The sequence below is a fragment of the Geotrypetes seraphini genome, chromosome 5, assembly GCF_902459505.1.
Source record: "Geotrypetes seraphini chromosome 5, aGeoSer1.1, whole genome shotgun sequence".
Taxonomy (NCBI): domain Eukaryota; kingdom Metazoa; phylum Chordata; class Amphibia; order Gymnophiona; family Dermophiidae; genus Geotrypetes; species Geotrypetes seraphini.
In genome coordinates, this window is record NC_047088.1 from 111,217,820 (window position 1) to 111,233,602 (window position 15,783).

At 41.8% G+C, this 15,783-nt stretch overlaps 1 long non-coding RNA gene across 3 annotated transcripts in view; it reads left to right on the forward strand.

The window, feature by feature from the left end:
* The window catches only part of LOC117360822, an 88,019-nt gene that overhangs the window by 30,750 nt on the left and 41,486 nt on the right, over positions 1-15,783 (forward strand). For all 3 annotated transcript variants that reach the window (XR_004539526.1, XR_004539527.1, XR_004539528.1), the window contains exon 2: positions 224-373. This is a non-coding gene — a long non-coding RNA (uncharacterized LOC117360822). The remainder of the gene's footprint in view (positions 1-223; positions 374-15,783) is intronic.

Sequence of the window (15,783 nt, forward strand, 5' to 3'; positions counted from 1 at the left end):
TAAGTTTTTCAATACAAGTTTTTATCCTAACTAGACACACATTAGGAATCTAATACCAATATACATAATATACAGTTACAGGTTAAATTTGCCATAGTTACAGTGGAAGATGTTTCAATACCAGTTGTTGTTTTTTTTTTTCTAATGTGATACATACTGGGATCTAGTACCAATAATACCTATTATGTGTTGTCCTTATGAAATGACTATGACTTTCTCCTAGTCCCCTCCCATGTACCTGGGGGCTATGAATATTGCCTCTACAATTACTTCAGCCCCAGCGGACCCAGGTAGAGGAAGACCCAACTTGAGAATCAAGCCATGGTTCTTATAGCTGCCACAGCAACAGATTCAAGCTACTTGCTCTTAACAGGTAACAGACCCTGTCTTAACATTCATGAATTATCCACCTCACATGTGAAAGTTCTGTACCTTAATGTGTGCTAATCTAATCTTTGCCTTAATTCACATTATAACTGTATTGCAGAGTAAAAGAATGGCTAATTAAGAGACATGCAAGTCCATTATCAGGTGGCAGTTGAGGAACTGTTTATAGTTGTGGATTGCACACATCTGCTGTCACATGGAGGCTTCTGATTGGCTAACAAGGTGCTGCCAGCTATCTCAGGGGAATGGGGGGAGGGAGAGATCCACGCCCAAGCACAGGCATCTGGTGCTGCTGTGCTCAACCAGTTGTAAATAAGAACAACGTGTGGTTTCTCCTGTCATACTTTCCGTGATGCAGTAGAGTGTTAAAAATATTCACACACAGTAGTTAGGTTAAATGTTGTTGTTGGGTTTTTACAGCCAGGGAGTGAGAGGGTATTTTTTTTTTTCTCTCTTGCGCTTTATCTGTAAAAATCAACTTCAGCTATAAACTGCAATGCAGCAGAAGCAGCTCCTCTCAGCCAGCCCTTGTTTTCAATAAGGTCATATAACTCAGTTCTACAAACTGAGGGGACTGTCATAGATAATTATTTACAAAATCATAACTTGGGCAGGCAGGACTTAACCATCTTCACCTTCTCCCCCTGCCCCTGATGATATTAGCGTGAAGAGACAGTCAGCACTCTTTGCTTAGCAGTAAACAGCTAGCTTTAGGGGATAAAGGGTCATGGATTTGATATTTTACTTATCTGTGGTACAACCAAAGTGGTTTACATTTATTATACACAGGAACTTTCTGTCTCTAGTGGGCTCACAACCTAAGTTGCTTTTGCTCCTGAGACAATGGAAGGTTAAGTACCTTACCGAGGATCAAAAGGTACCAGAGTGGGAATTGAATCCAGTTCCTCAGCCTACTGATGGATTGAGACATCTAGGTTTTATTTCTGCTGAAAGCAATGGAAGTAAGGAGGACAGAAATGGGCATCTGGGCTTTACTTCCATTGAAAGTAATGGAAGTAAAACCCGGATGTCTCAATCCGTCCTCCTTTTTCTGGAGCCATATGGTAACCCTAAGTCCATGAGGCTACTGCAGCTGTAGTTCAGCTTTATTAAAGGGGGATAAAAAGGTAAAGTATGCAAGTACTAAGTCGCAGATGAGTTATGGGTGATGGTTTCTTAGCAGACTGTTAGTTAGATGGTTTGTTATTATTGCCTTCCCCAGGCATCTTTACCTCCTGGCTAAGACTTACTGACCAAAAGTAGATGGATGACTGAATTAGCCAAACGTTGGCTACTTGAAGTCCTAGTGTGGGATTTGAATTCAGGACATGGGCACAATAGGCAAGCAACCTATTGAGTTAGAGGCATAGTAAGGGGATGTGGACTGCCCCGGGCACTGTCTTGGCAGAGGACACCGGCGCCTGTCCTCCTCTCTGCCCCCGAGTAGAGAATGACACGGGGAAAAAATCTGTCCCCGTCACCGTCCCGTCCCCGTCCCCCCCATCCTCTGCACCGCCCCGTCACCGCCGTTCCCTTCACCGCCCCGTCACCGCCATCCCTTTCACCGCCCCGTCACCGCCACTGCCATCCCATTCACCGCCCCGTCACCGTCCCCGCAGCATTCATATAAGCCTTAGTACTGTAATATTTAGCTTATTCCTTTCTTATAAATCAAAGTTCCTGCTTCTGAACTAGAGAAAGAGATGTTCAGCTGGTAGGGCTTTGTTTATAAATTTTTATCAACACAACTAATATACTACTTTATCCTAAAGCAAAAAATAAATAAATAAATAGAATTTTTTTTTCTCTACCTTTGTTGTGTGGTTTCTGCTTTCCACATCTTCTCATTCAATTCCTTCCATCCACTGTGTGTCTTCTCTCTGCGTCTTCCATTTGCTGTTACTGTGCCTCTCCCTTCACACCCCCCCCCCAATTGGTCTAGCACCCATCTTCTTCCCTCCGCTCCCCCATAGTCTGGCATCTGTCTTCTTCCCTTCCAGTATCTTCTCCCCACTCTGTCTTCCACATTTCCCTTCAGAGTCTGTTCCTCTCCACCCTCCTTCAATGTCTGTTCTATTCCTATCCACCACCACCCTTCCCTCCCTCCTTTACCATCTGTTCCTTTCTACCACCCTTCAGCTCCTCTCATGTGGCCTATCTATCTACCTTCCTTCCTCTTATTTTCATGGCACGTTACAATGTAATTTGTGCAAGCCACTGGAGCCTGCGAGCTCGGTCCCTGTCCCATCCCCACAAACCATCTTGCTTCTGTGCTCCTATTTTCCCCATTTCTAATATCTCCCCTATATATGTGCCATTGCCCCCCCCCCCTATGTCCATATACCATCCCCATGGCATGTCCCCTTTATATCTCTGTCCCTATGCCCCATGCACATAATTTATCCTCTTTCTTTACCTTCCTGTGTCCAGATTTTCCCTATCTTCCTCTTCCATACCAGTGTGTCTCTGCTTTTCAACCCCATCTAGCTTCTCTCCCTCTTTCTTCCCCCTCCCCTGCTTCCAGCATCTGGCTCACCTGCCTGTCCTCCCCTTTCTTTCCTGCTGTGAGTTTTTTTTTCAATCTTCATCCCCTTGGCCCAGAATCCTTTTCACTCCCTCCTTCCAGTGTGAGCTGGAACTGGCTGACAATATTATATTTTGAATAACTAATTTGTTTGAGGTGTTGGCTAAGGTTGGTTAACAGATCTTTGAGCAGGCCTGGTTCAGGACCTAAATGAGGAAAGCCTGTTCCTGCTTTCTGCTCACCACTATAAAGAGCACGTTGATTAGATAAAACTATTTCACAATTTAAAAAAAAACCCAAATACAGTACTGCTGTCACGCTGAGGGATGAAGGTCAGAGAAGGAATTATAGGATTCCAGAATCATTGGGGGGGTTATAAAAATCAGATCACCAATCTGACCAAAATAAAACAACAAAATGGGACAACATACTCCTACAAGAAATGCTAAACAGAGGCAGTAACACGAGCGATCACACGGTCCCCACAGCCCCCACCCGCCCGATGGTAGCGTTTAGCCCGCTCCCTCCCTCCAGCTCACCTTAGTTTGCAGGCTTTCTTTTTCGGCGACCTGCACACTTTCAAAGAGCAGCGCACGCGCGGCTGCTCAGTGTTCAATCTTCTGCTCTGCTGCAATTTCCTGTTTCCGGTTGCGTCAGAGCAGAAGATTGAATACTGAGCAGCCGCGGGTGCGTGGCTCTTTAAAAGCATGCAGGTCGCCGAAAAAGAAAGCCTGCAAACTAAGGTGAGCTGGAGGGAGGGAGCAGGCTAAACGCTACCATCGGGTGGGTGGGGCTGCGGGGACCACGCGATCCTTGATGCCTCACTGCGGAGACAAGACCATTCACTGCTCCACGGGGCGGTGAATGGCCTTGTCCCCGTCCCCGCAGCCACTGCTATATTTCTTTCACCGTTTCGGCGGGTTACCTGCGGCTAAATGCGGTAGCCGTGAGTAAACCGCCACCGTGTCATTCTCTACCCCCGAGTACCTCTTTAAATTTTTGCTGGCATGAGAAACATCTTTCACTTGCTGCTCGCTTGAGTGGCCGGTGGGTTCCTGACAAATTATTGAGATAGCAAACTTCATGGTTCTCTTTTCCCCTCTGTACTATTCTGTAGAAGAACAAAATGAAATTGTGGTAATGAAAACAATAAATTTATTTCACCTAAGACTAATGTGTATGAGATTTTACAACATATTTCATATATGATATATTTTCAAATAATATTGAAAATTTTAAAATTTAAATATTTTTTAAAATTAAACATTCTTTTTTTTATTTTTAATCTTTATTAATTTTTCAAAGCCAATAAAAGTGCAGAACAATATACATACATATAATAATAATCATAATAAGCACTTATAATCAATCAATAACAACACAGAAAAATGAACTCCCCTTCCCATCCAATTCTTCCATTAGGGAACAAAAACAAACCCTCCCTCCCACCCTCCCCTGGATGTGTGTGAGCTAAACAACGAAAACTAAAAATAAAAACAGAGGGAAGCAGGTTATTTAAAATTAAACATTCTAAGAAATTTGGATGTAGTAATTCCCATAGTCTTGCTACTGAGGCTGCTATCAAATACCCCTCCCTGGACACAATGATGGAGTGGAGGAGAAGCCTAACGGCTAGTGCAGCGAGATGAGATCTTGGAAAACTGGGTTTGATTCCCCCTGAAGCTTCTTTTGACCCTGGGCAAGTCCTCCATTGCCCCAGGTACAAAAACTACCTTAGATTGTGAGCCCTTTAAGGACAGAGAAAGTATCTGCATATAACATATACTGTATAGCACTGTGTATGTCTACAAGTGTTATAGAAATGATAAGTTCAATATTGGGAGCGCTCAGCATTCACTGGCCCCCACAGAGCTGGCTACTCTGTCCACTGGGAAGGGTAAGGTTCTTGCCACCCCGCCATGCCTCTGTCCTGATCCTCTCCTATCCTGATGTCCTCTTGTCACATTTTGCTCTGCAATTCACTAACCTAATCCACAAGCAGTGCAGCAATACTCTTTAACAAAATTCAGCATGGGTTCTTATGGTACCCCACTTCTTCTCTTGCAGGACTTTTTGTTACCCTGAAATACCTGCAAGAGAACAGGAGGGTCAGGGTGTCGCTGGGCCTGGAAGGTCTCTCTTTGAATGTTGTTGCCATGTCCTGCAAAATGCACCAGGCCTAGGCACAGGCAACTCTTTGGCATCTATCATAAATTTAGCATTGGATGCAGTTGTCTACATTGCCTGTTTATAAATCCATGCCTGGTCACATCTGACAGCTAAACTTCAATCCATATAGCCTCAACTGAAAATAGTATATATTCTTTTATGACCTCAGCAGTACAAACTGTGAGAGAGTTTTCATTCACAGTATAACTTGCACTAATGAATGAAAACTCTCTCACAGTTTGTACTGCTGAGGTCATAAAAGAATATATACTATTTTCAGTTGAGGCTATATGGATTGAAGTTTCTCTGATATTTAGCCTTAAAAAAATATATACTACCGCCTTATATACCTGTTCACATCTGACAGCTTACATGTGTCACACACTTCACACTACAATTCATGGTCAAATTAAACAAATAAAGCTTAAATATTTATTTTTATTTATTTTAAATAATATTTGCTATACTGCCATTCTTTTCTTTTTTTTTAAATCAATGACGAATGGCTCTGAGTTCCACGCGATTTATGGACCACTCTGCTGAGCCGGAGTCCAACGCCTCTGGACTGGGTGTCCATTGCAGTGACCCCCCTAACTGTAAAGGCTGGCATTGGTCATTAGGATCTCCCAGGAAGAAATGCGAAGAAGCAGCCTCAGCCACCACGTCAGGTTACTTTTCGCTGTTGTTTACTATCCACCTCGCCCCACTTTTGACATTATGCCAATCTATTGGTTTTACTTCTTATGCCTATGCTGATAATATTCAGCTATTTCATCCTATTGACCCTACAAATTTGAATGAAATTCAAGCCATTAGCTCAAAATTATCTAGTATTAAATCCTGGCTTAGCGAAAATATGCTGTCCTTAAGCACATCCAAAACCAATTGCTTACTCTTCCCATGGAAGAAGGACTTGCAGTTGTCCGCCACAATCAGCATAGACAATTCTCCAATCACTGAAGTATCTTTGGCAAAAATCTTAGGAGTGATTATGGACAATAAGTTCAACTTCCATCAACAAATTAGTGCCGTGGTCAAAAGCTGTTTTTACAAACTTCGAATGATCAGATCTCTTTCCAGTTCTTTGGAGCCCTCTTCATTAAACATCCTAATTCATTCGCTAGTAATTGCCAAAATAGATGATTGCAACTCCCTCTACTTAAAAATGCTCATTGGCTCCCTATTCCTCACTGTATCACCTTCAAAATTGCCCTACTCATGTTTAAAACACTCATATCTAGACAGACAGCCTTCATTGATAAATTACTCATTCCACATGCCCTCTCTAGAAACCTAAGATCTTCTAAAATTTACTTTTCGTTCCCTCCCTCAAGACCTTTCATATGCATCGTATAACTTCATTTGCCGTAATAGCGCCACTAATCTGAAACTCCCTGCCCCCCAATCTCAGGGAAGAATCAAATATTGATAAATTCAAAGGAGTTTAAATAGCTTCTTATATAAAGATGTTTTCGTTCATTGACTTGAGGCTTCTCTACAGATTCTGTAAAGGCAGCTCTGAATAGCTTTTTCCCCTTCCTAGAATCAGTCTACAGGTGTCTGAGCCTTTCTTTGGCACAATGAAGTATATGGAGTATCTGCTTGAGCCAAGTCAGCGTCTGGGACTTGCTCTTTGGCTTGAAGAGCCAGTAGCTTTTTCACCATAGCCTGAACTTTGAGGGTTCTCTCCAGCTGGTCAGCTGGAGACATTAAAAAGCAGTCTGGCTGGGGGGCACAGAGCTTGATTTTGTACCCCTTCTGGATTATATCTAGGACCCAGTGGTCTGTGCCAATCTGGGACCAGACCGACCAAAAGGCCAACAGCCTACACACTATCTGGGGGAGCACAGCTTCTGGCCTGGCATGATTGTGCTTTCTTAGTGTCTAGTGAGGGGCAAGAGCCCAAGGCTGTCTCCTGCCCCCACTGAGTCTCTGAAACGATCCCTGAAAGGCTCTTTGCGTCATTTGTCCTCCAGAATACATATGAAATGTTCAGGAGCCTTGAAAATTGCCCAGCCTGAACTTTGGACTGTCCAGAGTCTGCTGGCCGGTAAGGACTTAGGGTGACAGTCTATCACACTGGCCATCAGGTCATCTAGGCCTGTGCCAAAGAGCATTTGCTCCTGAAATGGAAGACTGCTTAGCGTGGCTTTAGAGGTAGCATCTCCTGACCACTGTCTGATCCAGAGCATCCATCAGGCGGAGATAGCATAGGCTGAGACCTTGCTCATAACTCTGATAAGATCATACAGCACATCAGAAATATAATTCAGTCCAGAGAGGAGGATTTGGGGATCTTCACCATCTATCAGGTCAGAGGCCCAAGACAGGTGAGTGTGACAAGTGCATGCCACAAAGGACGACACATCTGCCACCTTAATTCCTAGGGCCAAAGCTTCAAATTGACGCTTGATGAGCAAGTTCTCTTTGCGGTCTTGAAGATTCTTTAACATCACCCATCCTTCACTAGGAAGGGAGGTTCATTTAGTGATCTGTGCCACCAGCAAATCAACTTTGAGCTGTACAAACAGCTGTTGGAAATCTGGCGCCATTGGATACAGCTTGGCCATAGTTTTAGCCACTCAAAGAAATCCCTCTGGTGACTCCCAGTCGTCAATGATCAGCTTAATGATGTCCAGATGTGAGGGAAACAATGCAGTCGGAGCCACAGAACTGTTCATAACTGAGCATTGAGAAGAAAAAGCTGACAGGACTTCCAGCTTTAACTCTTGCAGCGAGGTGGAAATAATGCTCAAAAGTGTAGAGACCCCGAACAACTGGCGCACTGTAGGGTCTTCCCACTGATCAAGTGTCGCCACCACCTCTTGACCTCTTTCCTCCTGCATGGGAGCAGATTCTGCCAGAGAGTCTTCATCCTGGGATAAAAGTAGCATGGAACTGGACTTGCTATCTTCCCAGTCTGTGACAGCCTGAACCACCTGGTCCAAGTTTGCATCTTTGTCTGATCAGAGCACCTGTTGAGGAAAGAACTCCTGCACCCTTGTTAAAATACTTCCCTTTTTTAGATATATTCTGAATGTTTACTATTAAATCTCTATCAACTTCTTCTGTCTGTGAAGGAGGTCTGTGTATCACAACAATGTAAATATATTCACCATTCCCTCTTTCCAAATTGATCCACAGTACCTCTTCCTTGCCCTGCAGATCCTCGGCAGTTCAAATACGCATTCCACATTAGGTTCACAAAATCTGATGTGAAGCCGACAGTCCTCTACAACAAAAATGGATGAGGACGAAAGTGGAGGTGATGTTGGACCGGCAGGTTAGAAAGGGGAGGACATGCCAGCTAAGTTCTCTGATGTAGGCCTGTTGATGAAAGATAAATGTTTCAAATGGTCGATATCAAATAGTGTATTTACTAGTCTAAAGAGCTCTTTACTGTTGACTGTAGATCAGGGGTGTCAAACTCAATCACATAAGGGGCCGAAATCTAAAACATAGGTTAAGTTGCGGGCCAAATTTTTTATTAAGATACTTAGGGGTCCTTTTATTAAGGTACACTAACTGATTTAGCATGCTAAAGATTATCCCTCCCCCTAAATGCACACCTTAATAAAAGGTTAGTAGAAGTATAGGGTTACAACCTCTCCAACCCCACGCTGGCTCTATGATGTAAACAAAATAAATAAAAAATACTTTTCCTCTCTCTTATAGGTCCTAGTTCATGCTTGCTGTCTAAAATCAACTCTGGCAGGATACACATTTCAAATCTGACATACTGTAATCACAAAACAGAAAATCAAATTATTTGTTCTAACTTTTGTTGTCTGGTCATTATTCAAAACATATTGGTCCCAGGCTCTGATTGTCTTCTGACAACTCGCTTGCCAGGGTCTCATGCCATTTGTCATTTCCTTCTTTCTCCATGCTAACAATCCTCTTCCATCTCTGTCCTCCCCTTCCATTTCCCTTCCCTTCCCTGGAGGCCAAGCATCTTTCCTTTTTTTTGTTTCCATCTCCGCAGCTGCAGCGATGGACCCCACCATCCCGAGATACCACCATCTCTCCTTTTCTCAACTACCCTTTCATACAGCATCTTTCCCTCCTTCCCCACCACCCCAGGGTCCACCATATCTCCCTTTCTCTTCCCAACTACCCTCCTATCCAGTATCTCTATCCCCCTCCACACTATCCCTTGTGTCCAACTTCTCTCCCTTTCTGTTCCTTCCCTCCCTCCATCCCATTGTCCACCATCTCTCTCACTCTACTAAGTTTTCAAGTTTCTTTATTCTTTGATATACTGTTTATTAAACTGGTACCTAAACGGTTTACATTGGATTCAATATATAAAAGTTAAAAAATAAAAGTTTTACAAAGCGTAAAGGTAAAATAATTATAATAAAAAAATAAAAAAGGAGGGAGCAAGACAGACTGACATAATGGAGACAAAATGTGAGGAGGGACATGGTAAGTTAGTAAATACTGTACATCAAAATTTGAAAGAAAAAAAAGGGTGGGAAGTGGAGGGGAGGAAGATACATAATGATAGGGCTCGCTTTAACAGAAGCGTTTTGGCAAAATTCATCTAGGAGCTAAGTGGAATCTGTTGGAAAGGAAGTGTATCAGAGGTTGTAAGCATCTTTAAAGAGAAAAGTCTGTTTTTAGACCCATTATTTCTTCCCCATCCCCCCCCCACCCTCAGTCCAGCATATGCACGTCTCTTTGGACTCCTGCTTCCCTCCCTCCGTGTACCAGGGCCTGCCCGCCCCCACCCCCAAAGGCCTGCATGTTTTCCCCCTTCTTTCTAGTGTCCTCTGGCTTCCCAGTCTCACCTTCAAAGCAGCCTGCAGAGGATCGCCGGTTGGCTGTAGCGATCCTAGTAGACTGCCGTCGGCCTCCGCAGCATGTTTCCTCTGCTGTGGTCCCGCCTCTCCTCTGATGTACAGGACCGCAGCAGAGGGAACATGCTTCGGAGGCTACGGAAGCCTGCTAGGATTGCTACAGCCAACCGGCAATCCTCTACAGGCTGCTTTGAAGGTGAGACCGGGAAGCCGGGAGAGAGATGGTGGACAATGAGATGGAGGGAGAGAAGGGACAGGGTATTTAAGTACCCTGGGGCCTGAGTTTGACACCCCTGCTGTAGATAGTACAATTTTATTAGAGTGGATCTTTAATTAATATTTTGTATTCTTTTATCTTTGACCTCCAATTAACTCTATCTTAGTTTCTTTCTTAGTTTTATTCCAGAGTCTCTCTAAGCGTCGTGCTTCTCACGTCAGTGTAATTAATTCTGCATCGTACCAACCTTCAACTAAATGTTGGCTCTTTTTTATTATCTTCAGTGAGGCAATTTTATCCAATGTATTTTTACTAAAATTATCCCAGTTTATGTAGAACTCTTGTTCACAGCTGGAATTGAATGATAAGTCATAATGAGTCCAGAATTCAACAGGATTTACATGTCCTCTGGTAGTTATAGGTTTATTTTTATTTTTCAAATGTAGGCCCGATTGTTTCCTTCTCCACAGGATTTAGAAAGTGGACATTAGATGATCTGACCAGATGGTTTTTATCCAGGCCTCTTTAGCCATTTTAATGTTAGGAGTAGTAGGATCTTTTGAAGAGAAGGAAATTAGATCTACACTTCTCTCACTGTATTTGCGGTTTTGAATATTCGCGGTTTTTAGAAAACACGGAAACATACTGCCCGCTACCAGAAAATATATCACTGAAGGCCTTACCCAAAGAAGGGGGGGGGGAAGGTGTTGAAAATAAAGCTCGCTTTTACCAGCGTCATTAAGTTTTGTTGAACTAGCAATGAAGAATACAAATATGTATGATTCTTACAGAAACATAAAGAATTCCTTGCCCGAACACCTTATGTCTGCAGATAAGAATCCCATCCTACGGATGGTACAGTCCACAGTCAACATGATTCTAAACACGTGTTGATTGAACGTCCGGAGGAAATGGGGCGGATCCATGGTTTAGAACGAGGCTCAGAACACAACAAGGGAAGGGAAGATTCCGCTGTTGAAGGTTGTGCCTAGTTCAAATGTTGGACTTTGGGTCAAGCTTGGATTTCACTTCTGATGCAAAAGCAGATAGTGCTCAAGATTCTGCAGAACTACAACGGCTACTGGCAGTGGAGCAGCAGAAGGCTATCTGTCCTGGCGGGCTAACAGTCTATATAATGTACAGCGCAGGTAGGGAATTTAAAAAGTATTCGTGGTTTTTCTGTATTCACGGGTCTGTTAATCCCCTATCAACGCGAATACAAAGGGAGAAATGTAATTGATGGCCTTGGGATTGGAAGAGAGAATTCTAAAGATGTCATAAATGAGAATAAATCCTTTACAGAAGAGTTTTCTGTCTGTTCTAAATGAAGGTTTATTTCACCTAATAAGAGATTATATACATTAGTAGTTAAATTTGCTAGGAGATATTAAAAAAAGTCCTCTTTTACTTTGGTCCATTTGTTTGGAGGGATATAAAACAGCGTGATTGTCAGACGATCTGTTAGATCCTGTTTAGATAATGATGGAAATAAAAATGCCCAGACAACAAGGTAGGAAAAAAAGTGTTTTATTTTTAATTTATTAACTGGAATATGTTAGCTTTGGGATATGTGCATCACAAATATATCACAAATATTGAAGACAATTCAGGCAGGGTACATGCACTTACAGATGTTGTACAGGTTGAAACTAATGCTGTGAAATTGCAGTTTTCACACTGTAGTGCAGGCACTAATCTTGGGTAAGGTGGATCATTGTAAAGCATTGTAGGGGTCTTTTTATTAAGGCACGCTAAAGATTAGCGCATGCTAAATCAATGCTAAGGCGCCCATAGAATATAATGAATGCCTTAGCATTTAGTACCTTAATAAAAGGACCCCTTTATTGGGGGGTTGCAAAGGTGAAGATGAGGGTGTTGCAATTACTTATGAATTCAGCAGCAAGGTTGATCACTGGTGTGCCTAGAATGGCTCATATAACACCGAGTCTAAAACAACTACACTGCTTACCGATTCAGCACAGAGAGCAATACAAAGAATTATCAATAACACATCAGGTATTGTACTATGCTTCTCCCATTATACTGCAGGGACTGTTTGAAATTTATCGCCCATGAAGAAGTTTATGGTCTGAAACAAGTATGAAACTAAACTCAAGTAGGAATAGGACAATTACAAACTAGGATAGCATAGCTAATATGGGGAGGGGGAGGGGCTTGAGCCCAAAATGAGTAGATGGGCACCAAATATTCTCCCTGTCTGAATGCAAAATATAAATACTTGAGCTGGTGGGGATCCCCAAGGCCTGCCAACTGAAGAACTCCAGCAACCAAAAATCTCCAAGCTTCACAGCTATGGCCATATTCTCAAGCTGTCACTGCTTTCATACATGCATGAAAGCAAAGGGAGTGGGTAGGCAGCTGCAGCAGCTCTGAAATACTGTTGCAGGCTGCAGAACTTGGATAGTTCTGGTTGCTTGACCTGAGGAGGGGGAGGAGATGGTCATCAGCTGGTGAGGCTTGGGGATCCCACCAGCTACAGCAAGGGAGAAGTTCATTTTGAGGGAGCCTAAGCTCAAAGTGGGAGGCCCCTTCTCATGTTTATAATAATAATAATAACTTTATTCTTCTATACTGCCATAATTGTGCGACTTCTAGGCGGTTCACATTGAAGAGTGCTGGACAATCAGCGAATTACAATATGCAGATAGTCAGTGAAATTACAGTATGCAGAATCTTAAATTGCAGCGAATTACAATATACAGTTTGTTAAGAATTTCAGAGGGGACATAGGAAAAAATAGAATTGGAATTAGTGTTTGTGTTTAGTACATAATTAAGTACTTGCTGAGTTTAATGTTTTAGGGTTTCCAGTTCTGTTTTGGTATTCATATTTCTATTTCTAATTTATGATCCATTGTTCTGTATTTCTTAAAGGTCTGTTTGTGTTTTGTGTGTGAAGAAGTCATTTTAAGTTGTTTTATACATATGTGGTAGTAATGTAGGTGGGAAAATTGGGAGAGGGGCAGATAGAAGAGGGACCCCCTCCTTAATTTCTGCCCTGGGCTCCAGCATGTCTAAAACCAGCCCTGGTTGGAAAACATGATTGACAGTTTTCTGCAAGCAACTTGCTAGTTCAGATACAAGACTCTTAGCATTCAGGACCACTAGACACATTGCACTAGAAATTACAGATGCTATTTGAGGTTCAAACATCAAGTGAAAATCAAGGGTTAGTCCCAATATTTCTAGAGTTTTATAAAGACAGAGAGTCTCCTAGCAGCAAATGAGACCCTAGGGGAAAAGGACCTATCTATAACCCAAATTGCCTTGGATTTAATTGATTCAACTTAAGACAATGCTCTGCCAGACAAGCAAATGACTGTAATCCTGAATTAAAAACTGATAAGCCTAGTCTTTTTGGTCTTTATAAACTACCCATTGAACATTGCTTGCAAAAATATACACTGAAATTAACGTTTGGACCAAAAGTGCCAGTTAGCTCAAAAACAGATTTAACAATAAGGGAGAAAAGACCAAACTTTGTACTCCAGACGATAAAAGACTGTGACACCAAGTTACCCAAATTATCCCCCCTTTTATAAAGCTGCGTGGCAATGACCCCAAGGCCCATTAAATCACTATGGGCTTTGGGGCAGTTACTGCAGTAGCCTGCATTAAATGGCTTTGTAATAGAGGCCCTATATCAGTGGTCTCAAACTCACGGCCCGCCAGGTACTATTTTGAGGCCCTCAGTATTATAAAGAATGATTCTTTATGGAAAACTTGTGCCTTAAGTGTCCGGCGGTCATGTCCGGTGGTCGTGTTCGGCGTTTGCGTTCTGGAATGTTGCCCGCCTCACTGCTGTAACTTCACGTAAGTGCTTTTCTGCATCTGTACACGATTGTCCTCTCCACTCCACCTCACAATCACGTACAGACGCAGAAAAGCGCTTGCTTGAGGTTACAGCAGTGAGGCGGGCAATGTTCCAGAACGTAAGGTAACCATTGGAGGCAGTGCAGCTTGTGCGTATGTCTGGTGCTGGAAGAAGTGAGAGCTGAAGGTGGTTGCGGATGCAACCACTGGATACTTAAGGCACAAGTTTTCCATAAAGAATAATTTTTTATAATACCAAGGGCCTCAAAATAGTTGGTCCAAAATCTTGTCTCTTGCAGTTGATACTTTGATAGTTTTTCACTTTCTGCATGTTGCACTGCTTTCAGCTGTGTATAGCTGAAATTATCAGAAGCAATTAAGGAAAGATTTATAAACTTAATTGCTTCTGATAATTTCAGATTTCAGATAATCCACATTTTGGATTTGTAAGTACTTACCTTATTTCTTTAATAAGACATTAACTATTTTTTTCTGCGGCCCTCCAAGTACCTACAAATCCAAAATGTGGCCCTGCAAAGGGTTTGAGTTTGAGAACACCGCCCTATTTGATACATATAAGAATTGGTTGGAGAAATAAAACCGAAACAAAGTTAAAACCTTCCTTCCTTCCTTCCTTCCAAGCCTTATGTTGAACAGTTTAGATGATTGCTGAAGACTCATTTATTTGAGAAGGAGTTTTGTTGCTGAGCTAGGTCAATTATGCTTAGGCAAAAATGTTGAGCATTTTAAACGATGGCTTAAGACTTTTGTACTTTTCAAAATTGGCAAGTGATTTAAGAAATATTGGAAGGGATAAAAACTGTATAAAAGACAACATAAATAGATCATATCTTTTTTTTTATAATCTTTATTGATTTTCAAACTTTGACAGTGCAATACAATTAATTGAACATAAAATACTGCATAAAACGCACTATTAACTACACAAGTAATACATAAAACAATCATTTTCTCCCATCCTCCTCCCAATTATTAATACAACAAGATATTTGATGTGATTACAATATTATAATTAAGTAATTTAAATCCTCAAAATACATTTCCCTCCCTCCACCCACCCACCCTGGATGTGTAATGGAATCTAAAAAAAGAAAAGATACATGACCCTTGTGCTAGCATTGTCATAGTAATATAGGGACTCTGGATCATATGTTATATTTTTGTGCATTGATACTTAATTTCTGGAAGTCAATTTGGGGACAAATAAATCTCATAAATCTATTCCCTTAACCTATGAAGCCGTAATTTGTAGTATGTTACTATACGTTAAGCCTTTTCTTGATCATGATGGGAATAGTTGTTCAAATGGTCACACATAATTGGAAGAGCCATGACAGAATTAATTACACTTTTTGGTGGGCAAATGTGTGTACCACATATAAATATGAGAGAATGAATGCGGAACGTTTGGGGTCTAGTAATTCATTTAATAAAGTGTGGAGTCCATTGACTGCATTTGTTACCTCACAATAAGGGTCATGTAGCTTTCCTTTTCTTAGATTTCCTTACACATCCAGGGTGGGTGGGTGGGTGGGGGAAGGGAAATGTATTTTGAGAATTTAAATTACTTAATTATAATATTGTAATCACATCATATGTCTTATTAATAATTGGGAGGAGGATGGGAGAAAATGATTGTTTTATGTATTACTTGTGTAGTTAATAGTGCGTTTTATGTAGTATTTTATGTTCAGTTAATTGTATTGCACTTTCAAAGTTTGAAAATCAATAAAGATTTTTTTTTAAAAACCCAACAACATGCAGAACCATACCACATGTTAAATGTGAGGCACAGCCCCCCCAGCCTCTCCTCGCCCCATTCATTCATTT